This window comes from Chlamydotis macqueenii, chromosome 15 (genome assembly GCF_036417535.1).
Source record: "Chlamydotis macqueenii isolate bChlMac1 chromosome 15, bChlMac1.mat, whole genome shotgun sequence".
In the NCBI taxonomy this organism is placed as follows: Eukaryota; Metazoa; Chordata; class Aves; order Otidiformes; family Otididae; genus Chlamydotis; species Chlamydotis macqueenii.
In genome coordinates, this window is record NC_141570.1 from 18,062,327 (window position 1) to 18,085,074 (window position 22,748).

At 40.2% G+C, this 22,748-nt stretch overlaps 1 long non-coding RNA gene across 2 annotated transcripts in view; it reads left to right on the forward strand.

Moving 5' to 3' along the window:
* LOC147598911 (uncharacterized) overlaps positions 1-22,748 on the forward strand; it is a 77,453-nt gene extending 54,705 nt beyond the window's left edge. For both annotated transcript variants that reach the window (XR_015260242.1, XR_015260241.1), the window contains 2 exons: positions 20,826-20,944; positions 22,658-22,748. This is a non-coding gene — a long non-coding RNA (uncharacterized LOC147598911). The remainder of the gene's footprint in view (positions 1-20,825; positions 20,945-22,657) is intronic.

The following is a 22,748-nucleotide window of genomic DNA, read 5'->3' on the forward strand; positions in this document are numbered from 1 at the left end:
GGGGCAACATAGGTGGAGCTCGGAGATGTCTGTGGAACTTGTACTTGCAGCTTTCTGTCAGAACATTGCCCGCAGGGCACAGATGTTATATGAGAGGGATGAATACACTCCTCTCTTTGTTGCATGTTTGTAATAACGTGACTGTTTTTGTTTTTGAAGCTGAGCTTTTAAAACAATGCTGCTCTTCCTCATACAGTGCCTTAACTACACCGTAGCACACAAAGTGCCTCCGTGTTTGGCCTGAGCCCTGCTCTAACAGATGCCTGTTCCATTAATACTTTTCTTTCTTGCATGCTGAAGCAAAGGACCAAACCAGGATGCACAAGCCGCAAGGAGCTTTGTGCAGGGGTTTTTGCAGGATGCCTGTGATCTGGGCTATCACAGCGTGCTGGATGGCTCTCACGACTGTAACTGGGAAGCGCAGTTCAGAGAACTGTGTGTGCTCTTGGTACGCCGCAGCGTCACTGTAGCTGCCGGCTCTGCTTGGTGAAATAACTGTGGTGGGCTTTTGGACCCTGCAGAGTAGGGACCCACTGACACTCGCCCCACCACCTTCCTGACCATGCTTTGCTTCTTGCCCTCTGACCTGGAGATTATTTTCACTACTGCCTGTTTGTATAAAGCCTGGTTTTCTTGTGCTGAATTTTCTTATAAATGTTTGTTTCACAACATTAAACTTCCCACTAGAAGACAACCTCTGCCTTGTTTATTTAGACATATTTCCCTTCAATTTTTTCCACTTGAAAAATTCCATTAAATATTGGAGGCTTTAGTAATAGTCATACAACCCAAAAAAAAAAACACACTGCAAAAAAAAAAAAAAACCCAAACAATTGATCAAGAGTCTCATTGGTATGACATAGGTCTACCTCATATTAATTAGACCAGATCAGCATGGGTATTTTATATAAGCTTGAATTTCTTTGTATTGGCAACCAATGAAGGAATGCCTTGGTGTTTATAAGTACTGAGAGAAAATCCAAACAAAAGTTCAAACTACTGTGTTGTCTCTCCTCTACTTATTTGTCTAATATGGGCATGGGAATGTTATTTGTGTCTTTAAAAATAAAAATGTAAGAGATCAAAGGATATCATAGGAAGGCTGGATAAACATTTGTGGGTTCCACCTGAAAAATAACAGGAGGTATACAGTCCAAATAGTTAGGAGGGTCTTTCCTTCACCAAATAATACCTAGACCAGTCCGACCTATATCTTATTCTCCTAGCTAAGTTTTAATAGAAGGTTTGCTTTATAGCTTGGTTTTCAGCAGGCCTGGGGCCAGAGAGGAGATCTGAACTGGTAATGCATAGAAAAAGGAGCCAGCGGTTATTTTATGACTTGAGGAAAGCAACGTGTTCTTACATGATGTGGGATCATAATTCAGTGATACTGAAATTTCTACCATTCTTTAATGCTTCAAAGCAATTTGTATTGGAAGAAAGATTTGCTGTTGTACATCCTCTGTAAATGTAAATTCTTTATTGCACAATAAAGCATTTGTTATTTATTTGTTTGTTATTGGTTATTTATTTTTCATTGTTGGAATTTACTTATGCCTTTACTGTAATAAATTAATCTCTTGGTTTTAAAAAGAAGCCTGCACTCTACTTGGGATGGGTTTCCTTCTTAAAATAATTTTGGGGGAAAAAATGCAGAAATAAGCTGAAAGTTTACGAACTATCATGAAATTACTGCTTTGGTGTCAGAATCCAGGTGAAAGCCATCTGCTTAGTAGAGGAGGATCAGGTGAAAATACAGGAAATTCTATTTAAACTTGAGGAAAAACTTTTTACTGTGGGTGTTCCAATGTCAGCGGTCCTGTGATTCTGTGAAATCAGTGTTGCGGAAGCACCTGCAGAGCAAAGACCTGAAGGTTTGACTCCACCTTCCTGTCTTCAGATTGAATATTGCAGAGGTCGGAGTCAGCATGTAATCCTTCCCAAGACAGTAGTTACTTACGAAACTGTTGGCACGTATTCTTCATTTGATTGGGGTTTTCTTGTTACATCAGTAGGCCTGCATGTGCTGTAAGTAAATACAGAACTGGACGTGGCTTGACTTTCGGTAAAAATGGAAATGCCAAAATACACCACTAAGAAAGCAGTGGGGGAAAAAAAGGCAGGTGTGGACAGTTTCCTGTGCTGTCCCCCTTAATAAAATTAAAAGACAGCAATGTCATGAAAAAGTGCAGTTGTGCAACTGTATTACCAAACTGTAATGGTACTTAAATGCCAGTTCCCAAACTCTGCACTCTTTTGTCTCCGTAGTTCATATTCCTTGTCTCCTGTTATTCACACTTTAATATCTTGTGCTGAAAGCACATGCCAGGCCTTCCCCAGGTGAGTAGCTATACTGAAAAGACTTGTCATATGAGCACCATGACATATACTGATGGGGAACACTGTCTGTAAATTCTGTGTGGCAAGGTGTTTAATCTGTATGTGACAAATTCTGCTTCCTTGCTGTGAGTTTGAATTTAAAAAAAAAAAAAAAGGGGGAATAAACTAATAGTAGATTTAGGTAAAATAAGCTACCTCCACTATAATGAGGAACCTTGTGCCACTGAACTGGGATTACTGTTAGTGAAGATACTTGGATCCGTTGTTTTCTTACTCTATTTGGAGGTTGAGTCTATAAACTTTTATGAGCTATAGTTTAGATAATGTTAGGAAATAGCTTGTCTGGAACTAAAATTATCTCATTGTTCGAAACAGGCAGGGACAGGTTTTGGTCTTTTCTGCATTAGTCTATTTGCTAGAAAATAGATCTTATCTTTCAAGTATTATGGGACTGCATGTTTAAATGTCTGGTTTTATATATGAAAATACAGTAGGTCTGGCTTCTTGATGCTTGTGGCTGCATGTGAGTACAATAACTAATGATCTAGTTCATAAGAAGAGAAATCTATGGGGAAAGAAGCTGAAAGAACGTTTATATTATGTTGGGCTTTCTTTTTTAAGAGATTTTTCAGGTTTATCTGGGTGAGTATCTTTATGGTTGTTAGAAATGTGTTTCCTTTGACGTATTCCCATCACAACTGCATTCTGGAGGCTGAGTGTAAATTCATTTACAGGATTGCCAACGTGACTCCCATTTACAAGAAAGGTTGTAAGGAGGATCCGGGGAACTACAGGCCTGTTAGCCTGACCTCGGTTACAGGGAAGGTTATGGAACAGATAGTCTTGAGGGAGATCATGCGGCATGTGCGGGATGGCCAGGGGATCAGGCCTAGCCAGCATGGGTTCATGAAGGGTAGGTCCTGTTTGACCAACCTGATCTCCTTTTATGATCAAGTGACCCATCTGCTGGATGAGGGAAAGGCTGTTGATGTGGTCTACCTAGACTTCAGCAAAGCCTTTGACACTGTCTCCCACGGTATTCTCCTGCAGAAGCTGGCAGCCCATGGCTTGGATGGGTACACTCTTGGCTGGGTAAGGAGCTGGCTGGAGGACCGGGCTCAGAGTGGTGGTGAATGGAGTTAAATCCAGCTGGCTACCGGTCACAAGTGGTGTTCCCCAGGGGTCGGTGCTGGGGCCTGTCCTCTTCAATATCTTTACTGATGATCTGGATGAGGGCATTGAGTGCACCCTCAGTAAGTTCGCAGATGACACCAAATTGGCTGGGAGTGTGGATCTGCCTGGGGGTAGCGAGGCCCTCCAGAGGGATCTGGACAGGCTGGAGAGCTGGGCTGAAGCCAATGGGATGAGGTTCAACAAGACCAAATGCCGAGTCCTGCACTTCAGCCACAACAACCCCAGGCAGCGCTATAGGCTTGGGGCAGAGTGGCTGGAGGACTGTGTGGAGGAAACGGACCTGGGGGTACTGATTGATGCTCGGCTGAGCATGAGCCGACAGTGTGCCCGGGTGGCCAAGAAGGCCAACGGCATCCTGGCTTGCATCAAAACCAGTGTTACTAGCAGGAACAGGGAGGTAATTGTCCCCCTGTACTCGGCACTGGTGAGGCCGCACCTCGAGTACTGTGTTCAGTTTTGGGCCCCTCACTGCAAGAAAGACATTGAGGCCCTGGAATGCGTTCAGAGGAGGGCTACGAAGCTGGTGAGGGGTCTGGAGCACAGGCCTTATGAGGAGCGGCTGAGGGAGCTGGGATTGTTCAGTCTGGAGAAGAGGAGGCTCAGGGGAGACCTTATAGCTCTCTATAACTTCCTGAAGGGAGGTTGTAGTGAGCTAGGGGTCGGCCTTTTCTCTCGTGTAGACAGTGATAGAACTAGAGGCAATGGTTTCAAGCTGCGCCAGGGGAGATTCAGGCTGGACATTAGGAAATATTACTTCTCGGAAAGGGTGGTCAGGCACTGGAATGCACTGCCCAGGGAGGTGGTGGAGTCACCGACCATGGGGGTGTTCAAGAAACGTTTGGATGTTGTGTTGAGGGATATGATTTAGCTGAGAAGTATTGGTGATGGTTGGACTGGATGATCTTTTAGGTCTTTTCCAATCTTGATAATTCTGTGATTCTGTGACTTATGCAGTACATCAGTGGCAGGACAAGACTACAATCCAGGTTTGCTGCATTATCCATCTACCTTGACTTCTAAGAAGCAAATGGTGACTTATTTCTAGCCTTTTTGGATTTATATAGGTTTATAGCCTGAGTCCATGGAAGTATCCTCCTTTTTGATAGTCTGAAGAAAACTGTTTGCTTCTAAAAAGAGGATGTGCACTGTCAGCCAACTGAATAGTGCTGCAAATACAGATACCACTAATGAAAGACAAGCACTTTCTTCACTGAGGTAGTTTGGTTTTTTTTTCCACTAGGATAATATACTTAATATCTTCTAGTCAGTTACAGTTAAGGAAGAAGATTATTTTTGTACAGTGTTGTTATTTTTTTGCAGTACTGAGTAAAAACTTATTCTTGCTGATGGTAGCTGAATTTCGGGGAATTACTGTTCTCATGCAAAATTATGCTCTCACAGAACAGTGCTAACTGTCATAGATCCATGGTTTTAGGCAGTTACTCCTGGTAGGAGTTCACACTGTGTTCAAACAAGTTCAGTGTTGTTTGTACTGACAATGTACCAAGTGAGTACTCCACCCAAAAGCAGAGCGGAGGTCTTGGAGACAACAGTGCTGAACAAAGGCACAGTCAGGACGGAGCTGGAATTTGTGATGTCCAGAACTATTGTTCAGCGCCACCATCTCCATCACAAAGCCCCCAGATTTTCAAATTCAGGGCTTTGATTCAGGCTGACTTGTCACTGATGTTGATTGTTTTCAGATAAAGATTTCTTTTTTCCCCTTCTTTTCTTCTTCTTCTGTCAAGAACTGCTAAAAGAATTCAGCTCTTAAAAGTGCCTCCCTTTTGCTATATATTTCTTAATTGAGTTCTTGGCATAAGGAAGGGAGAAACTATTTCTAGCTATTAGAGTAGCTGTGTGAACTGGGAAAACCTCCAGCTTCTAGAAATATATCTAAAGGCTTCAAGAAGATTCAAATTTCCAAATAACTTCTACTCCTTTGCTTGGTCAGCTGTCAGTATTTGATAAATAGGGTGGGACTACTGTCAATATTTAACAGCTTAACACAAATATTATTCCTCAGACATTGTAAAAATAGTATATGAAATGCAGATCAAGTGCTTTATTCTACAGTTTGGTAGTAAGAGAAGCAAGTGATAAAATCTCTCTTGCCTCCATACAAAGGCATAGAGAGGGAGGAAAATGTTACCAGTGGTAACAGTCTTCCCTGCTGGGAAACAAAACCGTGAGATTCTTCACTCCTCCCAACCAAAGTCATGTCTGAAGGAGGAATCTGTGATAGAAATTTGTTGTGAAGTGTTCTGAGTAAGAAATAGCAGGGTATGACTATTAATTCAGACCAGATTACCAGTGAAGTCTTCAGTGACAGAGCTCGTGCTGTGTCCAGTGGCACATCACCAGAACCCCTTGAACTGTTCTGCAGTCATATATTGCAATACAATCCCAAATTATTTCTAGAACTTTCCCTGTATTCAGGGAAATTCATCCCCAAAAGCCACCATTTAGCATTAGCTTGCTGGATGGAGCAGCCTGCCCTTCCCGTGATCATGTCCAGCATGACTATGGCATTATCCTCACTTGGAAAACGAAGATGCAGTGCAGTCACTGCGAGATGGGTTGGAGTATCGGAAGCAGGCCTGAATGCCACTTCCCAGTCCTGTGTTCCAAAGATTTAAAATCATGAGAAACCATTTTGGAAATGTATCGCTGTGTAAATGGTTTGACACAACAGCCAGAGGAGACCACTCTTCTAACTGAAGGGGAGAAGCCGAGCGTAAGATGTCTGAGCCCCAGCTGTGCGCGGTGACAGTGGAGGTCAGCTCCTAGGGAGGTACCAGCCCTGCCCACCTTGGCCTGCCCCGGCAATGTTACTGTTATTGATAGCTAGATTAAGCCACCACCCACACAAAACAAAGGATAGGGAACAGAGCCAGTTTCTTCAGGAGACTTTCAAATCTAGCATTGTTTTGGATTTGCCTTTGGCCCTGTGTAAAATGCGGTTTGTGTTCCTAGAGCCGCTCTGTAAGGGCAACTCGGAGGCAGCAGGAAACACCTCTGTAGCTCTGTTGTTAGAAGTGTAGTTTGCTCATTGCTCTGTAAGTGCACGTAAGTAAATCCAGGAAAGAAATACAAATAATAGTAAAACGTTATTACTCCATTTTGTCCAAAACTGACTGCTCTACCATTAGTTAAAACTAGTTCTTCCTCAAATCCTTTACTAGGATTATTGAGCTGTTAATGTGCTTCAACTGTCATGAAAAGCAAGATCTCAAAGCCCATTCCATCCTTCTCTGCTCTACCACACAGACCAGTGCTCCACTGAGAACCAGAAACCTGGACAATCTTGACTTACAGACTGAAGGACAACTTCAGGGCACTTTAAGCATATCGTGTTCCTGTACTCCATTCCCACTTTGTCTTAACTTTCTCATTAGTTACACTAGAGCAATGGTACTGTCTTTGCTCATGAAGTCCTCTGACATCTAATGATAGTACGTATTTCTAAATACTTAAGGCCTAGGCAAATATCACATCAGTCACAAATAGTTCATATAAATAGATAAATTTTCTTTGTACTTAGTTGCATGAAAAAATCAAATTTAAAAAAAAATGGTAAAGATGGAAAGATTCCCTCTCAATGAATACAGGCTGCACGTGTATCTGATGTGGTTGTGCTGAAGTTGCCCTTCAGCTTCTGGAATTGTTTGTTCAACTCCCTCTAACTTCAAACACCAAATCTAGCATTGCTAGACAGGAGGAGAGTGTAAGGATGGAGTAAGCATTTAAACTGGACTTTTCCAGACAAGGATTGAAACACAGATAGCACATTATTCTGAACAATTAAATCCTGTATTGTACTATTTCTGTTGAGAAGTTTGTCTAATGTTTTCTGTAGCTAGTGACCCGCATATGTTTTGCAATATTTCTCTACTTATTTTAGTGTGGTCTGATTCTGTTAGAATAAGTCTACTAATTTTATTTGAAATAGTAGCAGCTACAGCTGAGAATGTGACCTTGTTCAAAAGAAACGGGCATTATATTCATTTTCATTAGTTTATTTCTATAGGACTTCATTATTTGAGAAAACAGAAAAATTATTTCCTTCAGGAAATATTTGCAGCCTTTGCAACTTTTACATTTGTGTGCTAAGGTATCAAAGGTTATTGTTCAAGTGTAGCCAATGAGCCATGGGGTGCTGGGGAAGACTTTGCACATCCGTACACTTCTTGTCAAGGAAGGAGTTTTTCTTCACAGAAATTCCATATTCTAGCTTTGATTTCTTGGGGATCAGGATATGTAGAGTATCACGGGCTTCTTGAAGATGTCGCTTTAAGGTCTGTAAGGTGTCATCTATAGTGTAAATGTCAGTGACAAGCCTGAAAAAAGGGAAGGGGAAAGGTTGTTCACATAACTGTAGCAGTCCCTCACCACATTCCTTTTTTGACAGTGGACAGGTCATGCTTTCAGGCAGGGTTTGAACAGCTGTCTTGGACTGAATCAATATGAAACCTATTTGCCAAACTGGTTTGCGTAGCACCTTGAAGAAGTGATGGTTTCTTGGCTGCGTTGACCTTTAACAGCAGATTAAGCCACTCAGATATATCTTTCTAATTGCTATCTTCCCTTGCAACCTCTCACTTGTGTGGTCTCTCTAGGGCTAGCATGGCTGCGTTGAGCACTTGCACGTGGTCCTGTAGAATACGTTTGGATGGATGTTGCTGGCGAGTATTGGTGTACTTCATGATAGCTTAAAGTTGTGCAGCAGGATGTGCTAAATGGTCTAGATTTGGTGCAGAAGCATGTTCATCAGAACAAGAATCACTTGCCAGAATAACCATTGAATGTGGAGCTCTGAAACCAAGATTTTCTGTGAGCTGATATCAGCCACAATTCTTCCAGTGGCTTATCAATGGAGATGTGGCAAACCTCCTATAGTCACTGAGCTGGTAAACTCTTTAATACTGTCAACTTTGTGTTTTGTCTGATGTGCTTTTAATTGCTCAGTGCACTATAGAATATAAGAGATGGATTTTTACAGAACCCACTTTACCTTGTTTTGAGATATTCCCAGTTGTTCCAGCACAGAAAAACTAGACTTTATTTGTTCTGTCTAATCTGTTCAACTACAAAGTTGGCAGCACACACAGAGAACAAGTGCCAACATTAGCACTTCCTTTTAAATAATCAGTAAACTCAGATAACATTTACATGTTACAAAGAAGCAGTTCATTTGATATTTTCTTTCCCTGTTAGAGTTGAGCTATTGGGCTGAATTCCTTCTTGCTTTAAACTGCATTTGAGAAATACACTTAAATTATACGAAAGCAAAAAATCCTTACAAAGTGAATTAGCAAACAGTTTTACTTTCTCAAGAACATACATTTTATTTGAGATGTAAGCTCAGTGAAAAACTGTGATAGAAGAAAGTGCCTGAATTTCAAACACTGTCAGAATTTCTATTTCTAATTGCAGTTGTGATGAACATAACATTCAATGAATTTATTACAAGCAGAAGAGAAGCATTGAATTATCGTGATGGGGGAGATTTCAACTGTGTGATTAAGCCATTTTCATAGAGGCACTGTTTGTAGCTCTATAGGGACTTATTTCCATTTTGCTATGTTATCTAATGTTTCTTCTAAATGAAAAAAAAAAAAAATCTGGTGCTTGATCTCTGAACATTTTGCAAAGGTAAGCTTCCAATAAACCGCCATTTTCATTTAAACCTTCATTCAATTCTTACTTCCTTTTGCCTGATAAAAACTTAAAAGCAATCATGTATGTCCCCTCTAAGATTGTTTCATACTCTAAGTATTTTGGGGACATTTGCTGCAAGAACATAACAATACAAGTCATATTTTCATATTGAAACTACATTCTCAAAGTTTTGAAAACTTCACTGGGAGCTGCAGAGGGAAGACCAACTTCCTTTAAAGGCTTATTTTCTGTAAATGGAGAAGAAATATCACCAAAAAGGAGAGACCCATGGGATTAGTACAGCGTACTTCTTAGTTGCAGCGTATGTTATCATATAACCATATTTTCCCTCAGAATCCTGTAAGTGCTTTTTAGATGAGAGAAATTGCTAGGGAAAAGTTTTGTTCAGTCTTAAGAAGCAAGAAGGGAGAAAATATTTCCCAGCTAATTGATTATTATGTTACTTTGTTATCAGAATTCATTATAGCCAATGTGATGAACCTGTTGAAGCTTTTCCTTTAGGCAGCTTTAAAATGGAAGAGAACCAGTTAAACTAATGTAGTTTCTCAGCCAGCCTACTAAAATCAATGCAACTTGAATTCCAACAACCACTAAAAATGCTGTAATGTGATTTAAATTATACTGCTATTATGATCTTGCCTACACACTAAGTTGTACTAGGTTTGCTAATGATGTCTGTGGTTTGAAAATTAAATTAGCTCCTGCTGCTGAAAGGTTAGTTGTAGGCAAAACCCAAAGAGTTAAAGATGCCAGGAACCTGCAGCCCAGTCCAGATCTTTAAGGGCTTGTTGATGTTATATAGTAGAGCAATGGGGAAGATCTCCTGGCTAGCACTGTCCAAACCAGTTCAAACCTTACAGCAATGCAATTTTTCAATAGATTAATCATCTTGGACCCTGAAGCAGCAGCATATGAACATGACTGCACTGATTTGAGCTCGGGTCTCCACACCGTACTGAGCCCTGTGGGTCCAAGGTTGGCTCTCACAGAGCTCGCCTGCGAGCATCACCCAAAAATAAGCTTTAATTGCTGATAGACTGCAGGGAAAAAAAATCTGGTTTGTTATGAAGTGAATGCCGTACGGAAGAAAGTGAAGCTAACAGTAGTAAATGTCTCCCTATAATTTTATTCTGTGGTGGTTCCTGTGACTTCCTGACAGTAGATAGTCACTGTAAGCTAGCTGCATTTTGCAGTGAATATTTATACAGGTACTCCAGTGCACTTTGGGAGCTATTTGTTTTGCAGAGGGACTACTTTTATTATGAGTGCCTTGTTAGTTACATCATTTTACACCTTATCTACAATTTCATCAGTTACATGTACTTATAGATAAAAACCAAGAGAAGGAGACTTAATGGAGTTAAATGTCTTCATTATGCATCAAGGCCACATCCTTCTTTTTCCCGATAACACCTAGGATTTGGGTCTTCTGCTGCTCAGAAACAGAATTCAAGTAGTTGTTGCTATTTATAATTTTCCTGAGAGAATCCAGCGTGTGTTATCTGCACACGACAAAGTTGAGGTCCAGCTTCTCAGTGGGCCGCTGGTGACTAGGCGGATGTACGTCAGGGAGCGTTTTACAAGCCTGTCACTCCTATCCCTTGCTCCCACTGCCCACCTTCATTGCCAACCACCCCATGGGGACGTACCAAGGCTGTGTGGCAAGGAATACAGAGTGCTTTTAGAGGTCACCCTCTGCTTAGCAGGGTCCTCCTTTCCTGTGTTTATGTTACAGCTCCTGCCACCGCAGCGGTGTTTCCCCTGCTAGGCCTCGCTGCATGCGAGGGAGCCAAATCCCCTGTGGCGCAGCTGTTACCTGCAGTGGGGTATGGTGAAGATGTTGGCCTCGTACATCAATTCTACTTGCAATTTGGAGCAAATACTAAGCAGACATTTCTTTTTAATAAAAATTGGAATTCAAAGTAAAAACAATGAAACAAAGCAGCACGTATTTCAGCCCAGTAAGAATTGGGCAAAATTATGTCTCAGCTTCAGAAAGGATTGAGTGGGTTGTTTGTTTTCTACTTACGGTGGAACAGAGGACTTGCGTTCCCAGTTTAGATTCTGGGTAGGACCTTTGTGGTTCAGACTTTGAGCTTCATTGGTAGTAACGTTTTCTCTCTTGGGCAGCAGGTGGAAATGATTCACCTTTAGCGGGCAAGTCTATCAGTGAAGCAGTGCAGTTAGTGCAGCCCAGAGCACTTGGTTAGAAATGAACCATGACTGTTTTTATTCATATTATCACAGGACTGAAAGTGGCAGCTCAGTGACTACATTACACGAGCGTAACACGAGCACATTCATAACTGCAGCGTCGCTCTGCGGAACTGGTTTCACAATCTCACTTAATCAGTGAGTGAAGTTAGGTTACAAGCTCTCTTATACTTAATTAGTACTAGTGGTTCTAATCAGGTTAGAAAAGAGAATGAAATTAGTGTTTTCTGTGAGAATTTTTTCCCTGCCCTGTTTTTCTTGAAAGCAGTATAGGTACCTCGGGTTTATTCCACACATGGAAGGAAAGCAGGAAGCCATCAAAGGGGCGGCAGCAGGGGCATGGAAACAGACTGCAGCAGACTCTGGAAATGTTGTTACACAAGTTTGTAAGAGAACCAGGGAAGACATTTAGTAGTCTTTAGTACTTCAGATAACAGTGCTACTCCTTATTATATAAGGATTGCCTGAAGCAAACTATGGCCATTCCAGTACTATGTGACAATGCTTCTGTAATAGTTGACCACCCTTAACTCTTTCATTCTGCTTGCGTGAAAAAATAAATGACATATCATATGATTTTTTTTTTTTTAAGATGTAGAAGGAACAAGCTGATTCTAGCACGGACAGTATTGAGCAGATTGCCCATGTACAAACTGTCCTCAGTCTCCTGGAAAGGCCATTTTCTTCAAGCTCAGCCAGCAGAGAACTTTGGAAGAGTACTTTTATTTCTTTTTCTTTTCTCAAATCCTCTTCTGATGCACTTTGTATGTTGCCACAGTGCAAGTACAACAGCCAGACCACAAACCCATGCATTACAAATTCAGTAGTGAAGTTTTCAGTGTATGAATGTTGGTAATCATAAAACCTGAGGTTTATTTCCATTCCTTTACAGCACTTATTGTGCTGTGCTGTCAGACAGCACCTGGCTGGGCTTTGTTGCCTGCTGTTTGAATATGAAACTATCCATCTGTAAGCCCTGCTTGGTTGTATGTAAGTGGATGTGATTTAGGTTCTTTGTGTGTTCTCAAATTTTTTCTGGCTTTTTTTTTTTTTTTTTTTTAAAGAAAGTGCTGTCATTTAAGACATTCAAAGAAAAACGTCCTCAAGGGAACCACCTCCAACGCATCACAGAAGCTTTGTACAAACAGTTTTTGATTATTCATTCTGGCCACACATTGGATAAAATGATTTAGATAATCTGCTAGACATAAACGGATTGGTGGGGAGGATCACCAGATAGTGTTGTACCAGTCTACGTCATTTCTGGATGACCTCCAAAGGCAGGAAGCAAGAACAACAAAGGCTGAGCAGCACGTTCCTAGGAGAGCATGGTGAGGGATTGGCTCAGGGAGCTGCCCATCCGGAAACGTTCCCTTCCAGAACAAGTGAAGTTTTGTGCTGCAGCATTCTTGAGAGCTTGTAGACAGCTGCGCTCCCACTGTTCTCTCACTTCACCAAGGCCACGACTTTTATAGGCTGGATACAGTGAGACCCAGAGAAAGAGCTGTTGAAGTCACGCGTTTCATCCTGTAATCAGTGTAGTTTTATGTACAACATAAGCATTTTTAAAATGCCTCAATCTGACAGCTATCCTTGTTTCTTTGTTGTTTCTGAGAGGTTTTTTTCCAGTGTTTAGTGTCTGAATGCAAAAAGCAGCAGCTGGGTAATATGGTGGGAGGAACATTTTTGTGCCTCCTCATTTTGTAGATTTCTTTATATTCAATATTTTGCCTCTCAGCCAGTTCTTTAAACTTTTTTTCCCCATCTATGTTTCTATATTTCATAAAAATTCTTTTGTAAAAGTTACATTTGTTGAGATTAGCATATTTCATTGAATGAATAGTGTAACTGTGACAGATTTCACAATTAATTTTAGTGTATATGACCACATTATTCCAAGGTAAAACTATGATATCTTGCAATCTTTGGATTACAAGCATAACCCAGATCTTGAATCTGAAATGAACTTGGACCTGACAGTTTTTACTGTCATGTCGTAGACAAATTCTTGATAGAGATTATAATGTCCCTTGCTCTTGTTGGTTTTAGGGTTTGTTTCTTTTGAAGTTTAATTCCAGGTCACTATTTTACGACTTACCGAGTTTTGTTTTGTTTTCAATCAGATGGTGATGGGAAACGGTCCAGGAATCTCTTACAAAAAGAAAAGCATTTTAAAGGGAAAAAAAAAACCCCACTCAACAGAATGTGGCATCAGCAGGTAATGCATTCAGATATTTAGCTGTGTTGAAGCAGAGTAGAATCATTCTGAGCAGTAACTTCTGTGTATTTGTTGTGTATACTCAGATGGAATGACTGAGTTTCATAGTTGAGAGAAGCAACGGTTTAGTTTGTGCCCAGGGAAAATACCTTCAAACCAATGCATTGCACAATTTTCATCAAGCATATTAGGAGTGGAGAGATTGATCTGGATTTGGGAATATTGCAAGCTTTTATTTATAAAGCTTCATAACAATGTGAATAGGGCTGGCATAAATAGTCAACAGATCTGAAAGCTAAAGTGTATTGTAAGTTCTATATGTGCCAAAGGATACCTATAAAATCCCCAGAGTTTTCTTTGTAACTGTCTTAAACATGACATTTTCAACAGAAAAAAGGAAACTATCAAAATGTAAATACCATACTTCTAAAACAAAGAAGGCTTTAAATATACATCTGGACATTTAATCTATATCCTTACACAGATCGGTCTAGTCAGCATAGATTGAAACAGGACTTAAGAACCTGGGGCCTTTCATTTGGTTGTGGTAACAATTTACAATCCTACAAAAATCTTCCTCCTACTGAATTCCAGTGTGCATTTTAGTTTAATCTCTGAAAATAATCTAATCAATTTCACATTTATATGCAATCAGTTTCTATTTAACTTTTCCACAGGTCCTAAAAATGTACAAGATGTTTATTTTAAAAGAGCTTTATTAAAATTAAAGGGGGAGAAAAACATGAGATCATTTAACTTGGCCTGGATTTTCTAAAATATTTGCAAAATAACAGAGGAAGGAAGGAAAGGAAATTCTTAACTCTTTGCATGCCTCAAGGCAGTTTGGGCCTTATGCATGCTCTGTTTTGTCTCAAGTTACCTCACCTGAGAGAAGGGTGTACATCCCTTCAATAGAGAGATGTCTCTAGAAAGAGATGGTGCCAGAGAGGAACCGCTGTGGCTCATACAGCTGCTCGATTAATTCTGATTCTTGTCACAAATGAGTCTGTCTAGTCATTCATGAAATTTCAACCTTGTCACACTAAGCTAAATTTGCTCTGACTTTAGAGTCAATGCAATGCATTTATCTCATGATCCTTTGGAGCCTGAAAATCTTTTTTTTTCCCCTAGAAAAGCTACTACATATGTCCATGTCTGTTTCCTGCAAGACAGCCCTTTCTGAGAATAAGGAACAGTTTTATAAATACGTGAGCACTGCTGCCTTGAACGAATTCCTGTTTCCTTTGCCAAGCTTATCCGAGTTGCCTGAGTGCAGACGGGCTGCAGGGGAGGGAGCGGTAATAGTAGCAACCACCTGAGTTTCTCACACGTAAATGCAGCAGAGAAGTCTAACATACATCCAGCCCAGGCTGCCTTTACTGCGCAGCTGTGTGTCCCACAATGTAAGAAGAGATTTCTGTTATTTTGCAAGTAAAGACACTTGGAGTCATGACAACCTGAAAACGTCCTGATGTGCAAGGGCTGCCACTTGATGTGATAACTCTAGCCCTCCCCATTTCACGTTCCCCTTGGGCTAATCCATGAGGTGCAGCGTTGCTGCACGGCATGCTGGGGAGCCAGGCTTCTCCTACGTGGTTTCTCTGCTTACCCGTAGCTCATACTCTGATGTAGCCTACACAAGCCTTTATGATTTCATGAGATTAAGAAACAATTTTAGGAGAGAGAAATCTATTTTTTTCTTCGAGTACCTTAGCTTTCATCTCTAATTTTGCTTGGTTTTTTGATAAAAGTCTATTCCTAGCTTAAATAACTATTTCCTCCTTCAAACAGGTTTTTCCAGGCAAGTTTGTGGCACGTACACCAAACAGCACACACCTTCCCAACCGCTTCTGAGTCACTGTTCATTAATCATCTGAAAACTTTATTCTCAAACAGGTTCTAGTATTAAATGATAAGATTAACTCTACACACAGCTACCATGAACAGGCATGAAAAACTGTAAATAACAGATTTTAAGGCATAAAAAGAAGAAGGGAAAAAAAGCTATCAACAAAAATATATTAAAACAGTTATGTGAGGATACACTGGGGTCTGAGATGAAAGCCTTTATGGGGCAAGTGCCACAGGGAAGGTACTTCCTCTGCTATACGCGTACTCCTTCCCACAGCTCACAACACTGCTGCACCTTCTGCTGCTCCTTGCGTGGGCACCTCCCATTGTATTTTAGTATTTTTTTAGGTTCCTGTTCACAGGAGTAGGCTGTGTCCTTTTCAGCAGCCACAGGAGGGCTCCTTTCAGGATTTCAGATAAGCAGTTTGAAAACTGTATTTCAGTGGCTGGTAGGCAGTTTATGGTTTTATTGCTACTGAGGTTTTCCTGGCTTTCATTCTATATTTTATGCTAGTTATAAAATGAAGTAGGTTCATCCCTTGAATTAGAAGAAAGTTGTGTAAATATAAAATGTATTCAGTAATACCTTCTAGCCACCATATAAACATACTCAATAGTTACTAAGACAGGAAAGGGGCTTCAGGGAGAACAGTGATCTTGATTTTGAGCTCCTGGTGCTAAGGAAGCCATCTATCTGTGGTAAGCTGTTGCAGCAATGAATTCCTTTGCTCTGAACAGTAAGCACTTACGGTTTCCAGCTAGATTTGTCTGGCTTTTATCTGGCCACTGATTCCTCTTTTGTTTTTATCTGCTCAAGCAAGAAGACTTCCATTCTGATTCTTTTTTCTTCTGTATAGATACTTGTGGATTTAGCAAGTTCTCTGCCCCTACCCCAACTGTTATTTGGATAAGCTAAATAAAGCAGTGTCATCTAGTGCTACTAACATCACCCTTTTCAGCTTGCTAAAGAGAAAGCTGAGGAACTTATTCTATCAATTGCTTGATTTCCAGTCCTTTAGTCATTCTTGCAGCCGTAATGACTTCTGGCTTTGGAGTTGCAGTAGGAAATGCTTTATATCACACCCTCACTCCCACGTACTCCATTTGATTGCTGCTGTAAAGATCGCAAATTGTCTTAGTTGTCTAGAAGAAAATCAAGCAAAAGTGGACAGGGAATATTTTACATAAAGCTCTGCAGTGAACTGGAAAGGGAGACATATAAAACGAGTTTTTAAGGACAGTATTTCCCTTCTGCATTCGATAGTTTCCTGTTCCAAATTATACAAAAGCAATTTAATCCTTTTTTACTGTTCCCCTATGCAAATCCTTTCCCAGACTTCTGACAGACTTGAGGTTGGCAGCCTCACCAGCTAGCTTCCCCAAAAGAAATAGCAGCAGGAAGAGCCAAATAGCAGACAATGAAAATCTGGAGTGCACGCAGACAACTTCCTGAATACATCAATAAAGTAACAGTGAGAGCAGACAGCAGCTGGACTGAGAACGCAGAAAAGTAAGCAGGAATCACTGACAACCAGTGCTCCTTGGAGACTTCTCCTGTGCTAACTTGGGTACTTGATCTGAATTTGGAGCCTATTCAGTATTGGGATTGAGACCAAACTCCAGGTAGAATAAAGGGTAAAAACACATCTGATCTGTCCCAAGGCAAGACATTTATGGGGTGCTAAACCATCCCTCTAACTAAATGCAAATATTTGTAGGTTTATAGTAAAAAAAATGTGGTGGGACAGGTGAATACATATTATAAAATGATAATGTATTCATGTTTTCATCATGTGTTGTCTGATTGACTAGAAATTGAAGGCATTTCGTCTCGTTGAAAAAGAAGCAAAGGCTGTGTGCCAAGCAGCTTGCGTGTTGGAGTTTGAGAAAGTTGTTTAAGGAGCAGAAATCTGATTTTTCAAATGCCTACCAGGAAATCTTCTTAGGTGCATCAGTTTTTTCACCTGGATTGAAAAGTGTGTATAGTTAAGGCAAACTAGATGAAGTCCTTTTCTGAAGACTGTATTTTGTTTATGTGCTTCTAAATATGTGTGAACATCCTAAAGTGTGATCCTAGGTTAAATTCTGTGATAGAACTTCAGTCAGTTAAACAGGAAAATTGTTGGCGTCTATTATTCAATTGTATTTCAGTAACTCAAGGTAAATGGTACAGGAACACGTTAGAAACTGAGGTAAAAGTCCACCAGCAGTACTAGAAGCAGACAAAATGGTTTTAAAAACAGATGGACTGCTGTGCAGTTATTACTCTAAAACTTGTACAGTTTGTAACCTGAAATTGAGACATTATGTCATTGATGGAGAAGGTCTTGGCAAAACTTCTGGTGTCATGTTTGATAGAAGTAAAAACAGGACACCTTCGTCACATAAATACATTCTGTGTATCTTGTGGTAGAACACACTTGTCTAGACATCAAGGAAGACAATATTCTAGAATAATAATGGATCACTTTTTCTTTACATTTTGTTTATATGGGAAATACAAATTGGGTGGTACTTAGGAGGAGAAGGAAGCACTGGAAGGACTGCTGTAGGTTGTTCATACAGAGCCTTCAATAACATAACTGTTATCAGCTATTGTTGAACTAGAATGTCAATCCAGCAACCTTGTCCTGAACAGCAGTCCTGTGAGGGGATGCTGCAGACATCAGCACCCAGGAGAGGAGGTCTGTGATGCCATATGCGCAAATGCCTAAGGGGAGAATCCTGGCTTTTTGGAAGTAACTGGTATAGCAAACTGCACATGGAATTCCTCAGCTTGCCTGAGTAAAATCAGAACTAAATCTTGTTCATTCCTGTATTTTTATGCCTGTTTATTGTTTTCCAGGCGATAAATGAATAGCACTCTGCTCACATAATCTCACATGTGACATAAGACTATCATCAAGCCTGGGAAAGAAAGGCAGGAAGAGAAAGGCCCTTTGCCATTTGATTACAGCACTGCAAGAATGTTCCAAATAGATCATCACAGGGCACTGCCCGTGTTCCTTTTCGTAGTGGATTTCCCTAAACAAGTTTGAAGCAATGATATTCTTGCACAGAATGTCAGGACTGAAAATGTGGCCATAAAGCCACTTAAAAGTATTAGAAAAGGTCAATGGAAAAAGTGAAGCAAATGGTAATAGATTTAAATCCATGAGAAACTTGGATGGATGGCCAATTCAGGGATAAAGTGCTGTAGCTGGCTAGATCATATACAATCTAAAACACACAAAATCTACAGTCAACATCTTTCATGCTTTATACACAGGGAAGAAAAAAAAAAGAAAACATTAAGTTATATGCTGTGACTTACACATTTAGCTGATCAGTTTGCACTTTCCTAAGAGTCCCTAAAAATAAACTGAAAATGTCTTAAACTACTTAAGGGAAACAGAATGGCAGGAAAACTCTATTGTTTCCAAATGTGCATTGAAGAAAATGGGTGAACGTGAGTCTCCTCCGTAAGAGTGCTAATGGAAGAACATACTGAACTCTAACTGAAGTTATGAAAGTAACACAGTGACTCTTGCTAGCTTAACAAGATCTTATCTGTCAGTACAAAGGCAGTGTGTTAAGTTCAGAATATTGTTCAAAACTCAACTAACACACTTCCAACACATCATTTTTTTCAGTGAAAACTTACTGAAAAGATAATACAGATAGAGAAAAATACAGATGTGTCTCTTTCTGTGCCATCTCTGCTTTGTATAATATGAAGACAAAGGCAGAACAAATGTTTGAAAAGTTTTGTGTCTGATCCACTCCCAAATATCAGGCTGTTTCTGACCACAACCAGGCCAAAATTCAGGTTAAAGATGTGGAAATACATGTATCAAAAAGGAAGGAAAACTCAGAACTTACATATCAAAGGTTGTCGTAGTTCAGCCCCAACGGGGACCAGACTACGCAGTCTCTCTCTCACTCCCCCCACTCTCCGAGAGAACAGGAGGAGATTTGACAAACAAAAGAAAACCAGGGAAAAAAAAACAAACACACGGGTTGAGATTGAACAAAAAGTAAATTTAACAGTAATGACAGAAGAAAACAATAGAGTGATGGAACACAAATACAGTATAATAGCTCACAACAGATCTCCACATCCAGTCTCTTCCAAGTAGCAGGGGGCCTCCCTTCAGCACCCTCCTCACTTATATACTGAGCATGATGGCAGATGGGATGGAATAGCCCTTTGGCTAATTTGGGTAAATTAACCCCAGCTGTTAGCTAATTAGTTAACTATCCCAGCCATAGGGGCTACCAGCTTCAGTTCTCCACCCAGCTCAGGTAAATATTAACTCTATCCTGGCCAGAACCAGGACAAAGGTAGACTAATGACATTCTGTATGTAAATACTTTTACTTTTAAATTTTAGTTAATTTAGAGCTCTTCCCTTGCTGATGCAAAATGAAAGTGCAAAAACTTAATCTTCTCCTTTCTCTAAAACAGATAAATGCTGCTGTTTGAGGGCTTTTTTATTTGCATGCTTTGCAAAATTAGTTCACTGTTCAAAAAAAGAAAAAAGTAATTAATGTACTATTTCTCTATCAAGAAATGGCCAGGGAATAACATCAATAAATGTAAAATAGAAAAAAAAAAAGCATCTAAGTAAAATAGAAAAAAAAATACCATCTAAGATACATGTTTAAAGTGGGGAAAGGTAAGTTGCAAATGAACATAATCAGTGTGTGATGATGGGCAGATGTTGCATGGTTCCTTGTAAAACCTTGCCATCCTGTCAGTCTGCCCGTCTTCCAGCAAGCTCTTCTCAGACTGGCTGTGAACCAAATGCAGTTTGAGGAAAGGTAATACAGATTTCTCTTTTGAGGAAGTGCTCATTCAGGCGGTATGTAAACTCTGGAGATTTCTATGCCTTTTGGGTGCAACAAAGATAATACCCAGCTGCCAATTCTTAGTGAATCCTACCTTGGCCAGTTGTGCTTGGAGTTTGTTCTTTGCATCAGGTCCTTCAGCAATGTGATTATTAAAGGCCAAGCTGGTACTGATGGAAATGATTCCACATCTCAGATGTGCTCTCCAGTCCAACTCCTGCATCCTCTCAGAGCTTGACAGAGTTGGCCCTTGCATGTTAAAAGCACCTGATACTGGCTTCACTGAATTTACCCATGTTGCAGGAACACTAATAAGAAATTTAAAATAAGAGGAAAATAAAAGCTTAAGTGCGCTATTTTCTTTCAGAAATAATTCCGTCTAATCTAAGTGTTCATTCATTGAACTGTGCAAACTGTAATCACGAACCTGAGGTGATTCTATGGGTTTCATACTCACTTTTTTTTTTTCACTTTTTTTTTTCCTCTAAAAACCAAAGATTTGGCAGCAACAAGTGAAGATTTCTGGAGAGCTGTTGTTTTGACAGTGTTTCTACAGCTTGCTTGAATGTCGTAGCTGCTAACTAAAGGTCTTAGTGGCCCTGGCATCAACTCCAACGTAAGTAGGTTTGTTTTGTTGCATAAAGAATGACTTTTTCTTGTACACTTTTTGTTTATTTAATGCTTAAAAGTATTTTTTCAGAGTCAGGTATGAACGTCAACAATGCAGCTTCTTCCTGTCTTTAGCAGGCTAGGTAATCGTTCATACCTGCTGCCGGATCTCTGCTGAAATTTGACTCACTTCTGTGTCACATTTCAGAGTGCTTATGGTTTTGATGGATTATTAGATTATTTAGTGTGATCTTCTGTACATTGCATACCATCAAATTAGATTCAAATACCATCTACTTTTGTGAACCCAAACATTCATCCTGAGGAAACTGAGTTTCCAACCACTAGAGAACATGAGAGTCCAACCTAGTTTAGGGAAAATGAGCAAGAAATCAAAGGAGGAGAATTGTTAGACAGCTCTTCAGACAGCTCTGGTCTGCTGTTAGAGCAGATATGAGCTCATGAGACATGTATGACTTAGATAATAAAGCATGTGGCTCTGACCTCCTAATAGCCTTCATCATCAGAAGGAATGATAGCAGGAAAATGGATAAGGCGCTGTCTTAGGAGTAAGGAGAACTGGACTTTTCTGCCAGCCCCGAACTGTCCTGCTGTGTCACCTGGATAAGTATCTCCATCCTCTTACTTCTCCATATATTAAAATGAACACCTCTCTTTAACTTACAAGTCTATTACAGTTAAATTTAATAGTACCTATGAGCAGAAATGGCTATACTATGGTAAAGCCTATGAATATACAGAGAAAAACTGGATATAGGGCTCCTGCACTGCACAATGCCACCCATGAACGTTCCTGCTGCAATGTCCTGTAATGTAAACCAGCTTTGAGATGCTTGGTTTCATGTCCGAGCTTCAAAGCTGGCCATCATTATCATAATTAGTTGAACATAAATCCCAGACTCAGATCTTTCCAAACCAGGAGTCCATGGGGCTCTAAACTTACAGCCTTAGCTCCTGTTTGAGTGCTGCTGGTGCAGCATAAGCTGCTCTCTTTGGAATTAAATTCACCACTTTCTTTAATACGTTGCTTAGCCAACGAGATAACTTCTCTCTTCATCCATAAATATTTAGTATATTTTATGAAAAGGTACAGATATCTTACTTGCCAAATTGAAAGGCAGAGACAAACTCCTGTCTGCGTTTAGACTTCTTTCTCAAGACAAAACTTTCTTCTAAGAATTATGCTTGTATTTTAAACTCTGCAGGGACAGGTCACTATTTTTTGAGTTTCACATTTACTCTAGATTTTAATTGAACACTGAGAGTAAATACTAAGGGATGGGAAAAGAAGAAGTTAATTTTGACAGTGCTTGTTTTCTCAGTGGTCTTTTTCTCAGTCTTTCGTAGGGTATTCCTCTCTCTCCAAACTAAAGTACTGTTCTTCCCAAATGATTTGAAATTCCTTAGTGCTACACGTTTAGTTAGGCAGTTGCCCTGAAAAGTTTCAGGTACCTGACCTGATGCCATAGTAGGGTGCAGAAATCAGTGTACTAAACCTGAGCTGACATTGCTTACGGCTACTGATCCAGACAGTCTTGGTGTGCTTCCTGCAAGGTATTTGGTTTGGGGTTTTTTTCCCTCTATGATCTGATAGATTGTATTAATTTTCTCATCAGAAAATTAAATTCCCAAGTAAGTTTTCCTCTTGACTGTCTGAAATACTTAGTACTTAATCTGTTCTTTAACATTGCTTTTTCAGACTGTAATTTATCCAGCTGGCTCTGCTGAGGCAGAAAACACCTGCTCTGCTCCTGAGTGCTTGCAGGTATGTCTCAGTCTGCCAAATGGTT